The sequence below is a fragment of the Suncus etruscus genome, chromosome 5, assembly GCF_024139225.1.
Source record: "Suncus etruscus isolate mSunEtr1 chromosome 5, mSunEtr1.pri.cur, whole genome shotgun sequence".
Taxonomy (NCBI): domain Eukaryota; kingdom Metazoa; phylum Chordata; class Mammalia; order Eulipotyphla; family Soricidae; genus Suncus; species Suncus etruscus.
This window is the reverse complement of record NC_064852.1, coordinates 119,096,952-119,106,260: the sequence shown is the minus strand read 5'-3', so window position 1 is coordinate 119,106,260 and position 9,309 is coordinate 119,096,952. Positions and strand designations below refer to the sequence as shown.

General features: G+C 47.7%; 1 protein-coding gene across 4 annotated transcripts in view; it reads left to right on the top strand.

Moving 5' to 3' along the window:
• The first annotated feature begins 1,317 nt into the window (after positions 1-1,317).
• Positions 1,318-9,309, top strand: part of SPATS2L (spermatogenesis associated serine rich 2 like) — a 229,700-nt gene continuing 221,708 nt past the window's right edge. The window contains exon 1 of one of the 4 annotated variants that reach the window (XM_049773217.1): positions 1,318-1,435. The gene's annotated coding sequence lies outside the window, so the exon portion shown is untranslated. Of the gene's footprint in view, positions 1,436-2,066; positions 2,153-9,309 lie in introns of those variants that run through there. The other 3 variants (XM_049773219.1, XM_049773220.1, XM_049773218.1) reach the window with 3 other exon arrangements.

Here is a 9,309-nt window from a genome sequence, read left to right as displayed (position 1 = left end):
GTATTCGTTCTTAAAAGCATTTTGCCTTTGTTAGATCTGGAGTCCTGGGAAGATTATAAGGTGGTAATAGAAAGAAAAGAAGACTGAGTTTAATGTTAATTCCAAAGCCCTTCTTAGGCAATTTATTATTCATTTTGGAATTCTAGCTATCGGGAGACCTCCCAACTTAAACATTTTGCCAGAGGATATAAAAATTACCAGTTCCCAGCTAAATAATTTAAAATTCACAGTTTATACCTGAATTTAGCAAGCAATAGGAACTGTCTTCTTTATATGTTTATCTAACAAGACTTCCAGAAGCAACTTTTCCTGTTTTATGGGCACAGTTGTTGTTTGAGGGTTCCCACCTTTCCTCTATTAGCTAAATAACTAAATGATTAAATCATAATTATTTGTGTAAATAAATAATTTAGATAAATTATTTCATCTCTATGTACTTTAGTTTATCTGTTAAAAAATAAACAACACCTTTTTGGTCTGATTATTGAAGGTCTAAACCAGTATTTACAAATGCCTGCGAAATAATTACATGATCCATACACCAGCCAGCCGGGTAAGAAGCCAAATAAACCAATGATAAGTTCCTTCACTTGGAGCTCGATTTCTTATGATGGCTATACTCTGTCAACAGAGACATATTATGTTAACAAACTTGAACTTTACCTAAGGTTTTTGTGTTTCATTTCAAATTATAAATTACTGAACATCAAACAATGGTCCCATTCTGCGGTCCCCTGGGGTGAGCTGGGTGGTGGTGGTGGTGGTGGTTGGGTGGGGGGGGTCGGATGGTGGTGGTGGGGGTTGGGTGGTGGTGGTGGTGGTGGTGGTGGTGGTGGTGGTGGTGGTGGTGGTGGTGGTGGTGGTGGTGGTGGTGGTGGTGGTGGTGGTGGTGGTGGTGGTGGTGGTGGTGGTGGTGGTGGTGGTGGTGAAAACTGAGTTTGAGAGTTTGGGTGTATGTGTGCGCGCGCGAAGGCATCTCCAGTTTTTGCAGGGGGGTCTGTTATTTGCAAGGGGCTCTGATTCCCCACGAGCCACTGAGAGTTAAATGCATCGAGCAAGAGGGAGGCCAAGAAATTACCCTCTGAAACACAACAACTGAATTGGAAAACTGCCTGCATTTCACTCGACTGCCTCTGGAAGAGGTGTGTTCTCCAAAGTGCTTCCATCACGGATAGGACTAGGAAACTGCCTTCCTTGCCTCTCCCCGCGGGCTGGACTCCCCTCCCAGGCAAGAACCCCGGGGCTGGCGCCCACCCAGGGCGTCTCTTTCTCTCTCTCTCTCTCTCTCTTTGGAACTCGATTATTACACCCGTTTCCCACCACCCAGCCTGCAGGAGCTTCGCGCGCACCAGCCGCCCTAGGGAGCCTAAGGTCACCCCAAATCCTTCTCGGCGCCCCGATTGGCAGGTCATTTGGAAATTGGCTCTCGGACCAGGTGAGCTTGGCTTGCCCCCCCCGGAAAGCACCTTCCTTTCCAGAGCTGGGGGTGCTGGGGCTGGGGTGGGATGCAATGATGAGTCGGGGGGGTCGGGCCAGGGGGGCGCGGGCAAAGTTCATTCTCCAGGGCACGGGTGGAGGACACTTCTGCAACACGTGTGAGCTGCGATTTCATCTCCCCACCCCAAATCTTGGAATAAGCGGGACTGATTAAGGAAGGGGGTTTGGTGGGGGAGAAGCCAAGGAGGTGGGCGTGCAAAGTGGGGAATGCAAGCGGTACGGGGGATTCTTCTAGAAAGTGGGGAGGGAAGGGATGTGTGTCAGAATGCGCGTGTGAACCGCTTCCAAGCCCCGGCGAGAGGCGTGAGCGGCGGCGGCGGCGACCGGGGTGCGCGCCGGTGGAGCGAGGGGCGCGGGCTCGGGGGTGCGTGTGCGCCCGGGTGAGTGGCATCGGGGGGCGGGCACGGCCGAGCCCCGGCCCGGGCGGCGGCGTTGGCAGCTCCGAGCCCGACTTGGGTCGGTCCTTGCAGGAAGGAACCCGGGCAGGCCGGGGGGCCGCGAGCGCGGGGTGCGCGGAGCGAGCTCGGGACGGCGCGCGGCCCCGGCAGCGGCTCCCGCTCGTCCCGCCCTCGGCGCCGCAGGGGCCGCTGAACCCCCGGCGCCGACCGCGCCCCCCGGCTCGGGACGGACGGAACGGCCGGAGCCCGGCCCCGAGGTAAGCAGGGACCCCCGTGGGTCTCCCCCGTGCCAGCCCCGGACCTCGGGATGGGACGCGGAGCTCGGGCGGGCGCGGCGGGGCCTGCGCGGCCGGGACGGAGGACGAAGAGGAGGAGGAGAAGGAGGAGGTGGAGGAAGAAGAGGCGGCGGTGGCGGCTCGGTCCGGGCCTCGCGTTCCGCAGCCGGAGCCGCCCAGCCCCCGCCGGCTCCCGGGGCGCAGGGTGTGGCCCCCCATCTCGGCGCCGCCGCGGTCTCGGTCCTTCCCGGACTGGCCCCGCGCGGCTCGAGCGGAGTCGGGCGCTGCGCGGTTCTGCGCGCCCGGGGAGCGATTGGGGGTCCCCGACGGGTCGGGGGACGGGCGGCCGGTCCGGCTCCCCTTCGTCTTGGCCCCCCCCCAGCCCTGGGGGAGCGCCCGCCGCCTCTGTCCCCGCACCCCGACACTCCGGTCCTCTCGGAGTCTCTGCGCCGCCCTCTGGCTCCGAGCTGCCGAGCTGCCCGCTCGGCCGGGACCTGCCCTCCCCGCGCTCGCTGCTCCGAGCGGCTCGGATGCAGGTCCTCCAGAAATCCGCGCCCTGCATCGCCCGCCGGCCGAGAAACGGGGGCCCCCCACCCCACCCCGCGCTGCGTCCCGGTCTCGGGACGATGCGGTCGCGCCCGCGCGTCTGAACAAGTGGACTCGGGGTCCGCGGCCTGGCACCCTGGCAGCGGCTGTTGGGGAGGCGCTGGGACAGTTCTGCCCGCTCGCTCCACTTCTCCGCGGCTCTGCACCCCGCTCTCTGGTCCGTCCCCCGCTCCGCCTCGCCCGCTCGCTCGCTGCCCGGTTGGGGCATCATCATCCATCGCAGGCGTCGGTGCTGGGCTGGATCCTAACGGGCTCCCGGAGGCGACTCCGTGCCTCCCGCGCCCTCGCCAGTGGACACGGCCAGTTGGGGGGTTGGGGTTCGGGGTGCGGCGGTTGGGGGAGTGCGTCGACTTCTGGGGGCTCCCAGCTCTCCAGGGACGGTCGTGAATGTCCGAGCTGTGCCCTGGGAAGCTGCTTTCTTGGACCGCATTTCCCCGTTCTACAGCGAGTGGACTAGGAGCACCAGGCTCTTGGAACTAAGGCTCAGAAACCTGGAAGTTCAAACGCAGACGCAGTCTTGGGAGGGGAAATAAATTATGTAGAATATTTTTTCACGGTGTATTTAAACATTTTGTTAATGTAACACACACACACACACACACACACACACACACACACACAGAAATCACAACTTTACCAATCCTCGCCTAAATCAAGGAGGGAGAGCTGGATTTTTTAGAACTTTGAGAACAGAGAGATTTTGATGCTGGTATTTGGAAGAGCAGGGTCGGGTCACCTTTAAGACATGCGTTAGCTGGTTCTTGATTCTGTGATGAATTGGGTTTCCCCCACTGGAGGTTAAGTAGGTATACAGAATGACAGGGAAAAGGAACAGGGTGTCTGAAATCACCTTGTGGTGGAAGGAAAGAAAGAAAAATCAAATAATCCAGCTGGTGATTTTGGACGATTCTTTACCAAGACAGATTAAGATTACCATCTTAATTGCCATCTGGATCAAGTATTTGAGGGACCTTATATAAAATTGTCATTTAACCAGCAAGCTATGCCGTGTTGTGGGGATGAGGGCAGATTAACTGTCGTGTTTAAAAATATCTGTGATGATCTATATTTGCTGGATCTCTAACTGTGGGAAAACCCAACATTGGATTTTTTTTTTTTCTATTTGACAAAGCAAATAATACCGCTGTCTTTAATTACGAGTTTTGTATTAAACTCAAGCTCTGTTCAAACCTATTTTATGGAGCAGCAGAACAAAAAAAAATGTGTCAAATTCTGTATCTTGTTTGTTTTTTTATGCACACCAACTAGACATCCCAAAGGATAATTGGCATAAAATAGAACCACTTGAACACAGAGAATATTTAAGAGGACGGTAAAATCTTAACATTTGGGAAAGGAAGAGGAAAAACTGTCAATTTTTCCTCTTTACATTCCTGTCTCTGCTATATTAAATTTTATTTCAAGTTGGGAAAGAAAGGTCTTTCTGGGCACCTGCTACAGTTCTGCCCTGGGAATGATCAGGAGAGGAGAATCCTCGAGCCCTTTTTCAGTTTATTGCTAGAATTGTGCTGTCATTAACTATGAACGTTCAGCGCTGCGTGAAAATGCCAAGGTTGGAGGCCAGAGTGAGCTCAGCCTATGGAGTCTAAAGCAAGTTGGGGTCTGGGCCTCACATGATTCCCTAGTATCCCTGCATCCCCCATTTACTCCCCGCAAAGAACATCCCTAGAAGGGAGTCTTTATCATCTTTATACAATTTTTATCAACATCTTAGGAGATGAGCTAGAACAGGACCTTCTGACCACTGTTTTTGATAAAATGGATGAAGTTGCTCTAAGCTGCTGCCTCCTGCCTTGCCATATGGGAAGAGGAGAGGAAGGTTTGTCTAGACAAATACTGCTTACTCATAGCTCCTCTTTCCTAGTCATTTTCTGTAGATGTTTTGTAGTTATTTAAAAAAGGAATTGGAATTACTTTATTTAAATACCATGGTTTACAAGGTTGTTCCTAACACAATTAGTTTTTTTTTAAAGTCACAAAGTTGTTCATGATTGAGTTTCAGTCATACATGTACAACATCTTTCACAAGTGCACATTTCCTGCCACCAATGGCCCCAGTAGCCCTCCTGTCCTCTCCTCTCCTCTCTTCCCTACCTGCCTGTGTGGCAGATATTTTTCTCATCTGTCTGCCTGTCTTTTCTTTTAGACATTGTGGTTTGCAGTATTGATACTGAAGGGGTATCATGCATAACACTTTACCTCCTTTCAACACATAGTCATCGTCCTGAGTGATAATGTCCAACTGTCATAGGTAGAGTGGTCCCTTCTCTGCCCTAACTGCACTCCCCAGCTCTTTGTGAAAGCTTCCTACATAGACAGACCCTCCTGGCCCTTATATCTGTTGTCTCTGAATATTATTACCATACTATCATTTTTTAGTCCCACAGATGTGTGTGATCATTCTATGTCTATCCCTCTCCCTCTGACTCATTTCTCTCAGCATAGTACACTCCCTATCCACCCATACTAAATACATTTCATGACTTCATTTTTCCTAGTTGCATAGTATTTCATCACTATAGCACTCAATAGCCAGAATCTGGAAACAACCCAAGTTCCCAAGAACAGATGAGAGGATAAAGAAACTGTGGTACATCCACACAATATCATCTTTTACTGTTGTTTTTGCTGACTGAAGTATATCGTCATTATCAATTTTGTACCCAGAACAGCATCTTTCCCGAGTGTAGACAGATACCAGGATAGATAGCAAGCAGATGAATTGACCAGATTTAAGTGAAGGCATCTGTGTATTAATCCCCCCAAATGATTGTGAGTAATTCAGCACATTCATTCCATTACTGGTTTGCCTTCGAGTGGAATCATACAATTAAAGGATGATTCTCATGATACAAACAGTTAAAATCCTGGTAAACATAATTATAGGCAAAAAAAAATGAATCTTTCTCCTTTTTTGCTTCCCCCTTTTTGAAGTAATCTGCTATGAAGGTGTTATTTCCTTGACATATCAAAATGGCTAATTTGGAGTTGTGATGCTTGTTATGTAAATAGACCATATGTTGAATTTCTACAAAAGTTTATTCTGCGTTATAATGGATAGGATCCCCCCGAGAGCTGTAGTGAAATAAAATAATCTGCGAAGATGTGCTTCTCTCTGTTTTATTATCAGACACATTATCTGTTAATATTTAGCATTTTCATTTTTGAGTTAGAAAGTTTCTCCATGGAAAGGCCTTTTTTTCCTTCGAATACATCAGCCTTGATCTCTTGTGTCATCTCTGGTCCCATCAGGGTAGGAGTCCCACTGTCAGGCTAAAGGCTACACATGATGTCCTGTCCACATTCCCTGCTAACCCAGGACTCTTCACAGTCAAAAACATTTTCTTCCTTACGACAGTCCAGTCTTCTCTTGATCACCAAAGCTGGGAACCTTGAACCTTCCCTGACCTTGCTTTCAAGATCTCAGTAAAGCTGGACACCAAGATCCATTACCTTCACTCATGCCTGCATTTTCCTTGATAACTGATACCCATGTTGCCCTTTGATTCTTAACCTTTATTCAAGCATCCCATTGTGTCTTTGGGACTGTCTTACAGGAAGACTGTAGAACTCAGGTGAATCTGACTCAGAAGCCAGTCATCTCTTCTGTGGTTCAAATATTTCACAGGCCAGCAGCCCTCTCTACCCCTCTTTCTGCCCCCAGAAAGAGTGCCTTGGACAGAAAATCTAGCCTCTCAGCTTGGTTTTCAGCCCCCTCAAAAAATGTGTTTTCTCATCCACATTTAACTCAATCATTTGTTTTCTTCTTCCTCACCTGCCTCTTCTGTTCTACTATTTAGCTCTTGTTGCTCATCCAAAATAACTGTTTTGCCCTTTTTTCTCATGCTGTACCCGTGGATGTCTTTTCCCTTTTCCTCTGTCCTAATCTCCATGTCCAAATTCAAAATTCACATGCCCTGACCATGTTTCTGTCACTGGTCCTCTCTGCCTTTGTGTCTGCAGGATTCCTTTAGATCTTCAGGTCCTCTTTGATACTACTGTGTCCTTTTGCTTCTCTGGCTTGATATAAGCTTTTCAGGAACATTGGTGCACCTTGTTAACTATCTTTAAATTATATGAGAACCCTGGAACATAAAAAACACTTGATACTTATACCTGTAGAGTCTGTAAAAGCTAGAAGGGTGATTTTTAAAAATTCATTTTGTTCTTGTTTTTTTTTGGGGGGGGGCACACCCAGTAACACTCAGGGGTTACTCCTGACTATGCACTCAAGTTGCTCCTGGATTGAGGGACCATATGGAATGCTGGTGAATCGAACCAAGGTCTGTCCTAGGCTAGCGCTGGCAAGGCAGACACCTTACCTCTAGCGCCACTGCGCCGGCCCCTGTTTTGTTCTTGATTATGGTGCCTCATTGTGTTCCCAGAACCAAGCTTGCAAACTAGCATCGAGTCATGACCTCATCAATATCTGTTAACTTCGAAATCAGTGTTGGGATTTAGATAAAAGACTCGAGGCACATGTGAAGGAGGCTTTCCTCGCATTTTTCCTCACCAGCTTTAATCAGCTTCTTCATTCATCAAGTTGTGATATTTTGGCATTATCCAGAATTGACGTCGTGATGGAACCTGGCAGTTGTGACTTCAAATTAGGGAGGCTGCCGTCACCTTTAAGTCGAGTGCTGGGTTTCAGCAAATTGGCCCAAATAAAAGCATCAAGGCCTTAAGTTTCTTTTTTTATATACACATAAAACAATTAGGCTAGAGTTCTTAATGATTTCGAAGTTTAACTTCTTGACCTTGAATCCCCAGACAACAGCAGGAAGGCCCAACTGCTTCCCTTAAAATCCATCCTTGAAAATAAGAAAGAAATAACTTGCAGGGGCTCCATCTGGGGGTAAGAGATGAGATAGGAAAGCTTTGCCCTCCTGTCACATTTTTTTAGGTTGAAATTCAATCTTTCACCTTTTAATAAGACCCATTTTGTGCAATGCCCTGTTTCTGATGGTTAAGTTTTTAGTGAGCAGGAGAAATAACACACATATCTTAGAAACAGAGGTCTGAGCAAATTTGTTTTCTTCTGCTCGTGGGGAGGCTGGGATAGTCCTAAAGTGACAGTTGTTTGAAATGATCATTGAAAATATAGGGGTGAGGAAGGTATACTGGGCTGTTGGTGGCAATCATTTCAGGACTTGGGGATCTTGACATCAGTGATCTAAAATATCACCACCGTGTACTACACAGTATGTCATTCTCTGTGTTCCATATGCCCTTAAACTTAAACTGATCTTAAACTGATCTTAAACTGAACCCCTTGGGCATTGGGGTCTGCACTGTTCATTAATGAAACTTAAAGTGTGTATAGATACCTGCAAAAATGACTTCTGATGCCAAGTGCTAAACTGGCCATCAGATAAAGCACAAAATAAAAGTTGTAAGCTATATCACAACCTGGCAGCAACCAGCTTGCTTCAAAGGCTTGAGGGCTTTCTTCATCGAGGAACACTACTGAAGTCTGGAATATGTCAATAGGAGATGAGTCTGCCCTGGATTGTGATCCCAGCTGAGCACTTTGGCCTTCTGCTGGACACTGTCCAGGACACTGAGCCCAGTAGTACATTGGCAAACATACTGTTCACCTAGAATCCTGTTTTTTTACTTTGTCTAAAGAAAATGCATCACATAGTTGACCGTAATACATTTGTTTTCCAGATAAGTGAAAGCAATTATTGAAAAAAAAAATAGAAAGAAAAAAAGGAAAAGATTTAAAAAAAAAAGAAAAGAAAAAGTACCAGTAGTAAGCACACCTGTGAAAATTATTGTATCTCCAATGAAGTCATTAATACAATGACAGAAGGTTTAGTTAGGTTTTGTTGTTAGCTACCCATTCTGTTAAATTGGGATGGCAGCATCAAACAAATAAAGTTGCCTAGAAATTGAAAGCACTGTTATGGATTCTACTATGTTATGGCCTTGTACTCAGTTGCCTGGGCTTCTGGGAGAAGGAAGATAACAGGGTCAAAGTGGGGGAGGGTACCCACACTTCCTCTAAAATACCCTGGTGATATCAGCCCAAGAAACAGCGTACCTGCAGTTTGGTCAGATTGGTGTCCCTGAAGAGAATCATAGAGGGGTGATGAGTCAGGGCCCTCAGGAAAATGGTGATTCTGGGTGATGGATGCAATGGGCATGGTGATGCGGGGATGGGGGGCTTGTTCTGCCCTCTTCTCCAGAGATGGCTAGCTTTGTGTTGCATGGGCTAGAACCCTACTTTAATTCTATAGAAAGGCTCTCCTTTATAAATAAACGAGGCCAGATGGGTGTTAATTTCAAGGGAATAGACAGGGGCCAGTTTAAATAAAGGGTCCTCACCCTGGATTGTGCTATTTTATGAGGTGCTAAACTATCCATCCCTAAAATAATTCAAGTATAGGTTAGAAAAGACAGTGTATAAATTAGATGTGCATATGAACATTTTTTCCTCAAAGCAGTTCTGTGAAGTTCATGCTCTTTGTACTCCCAATTTACTAACGAACACTACTAAAGCCAAGGAG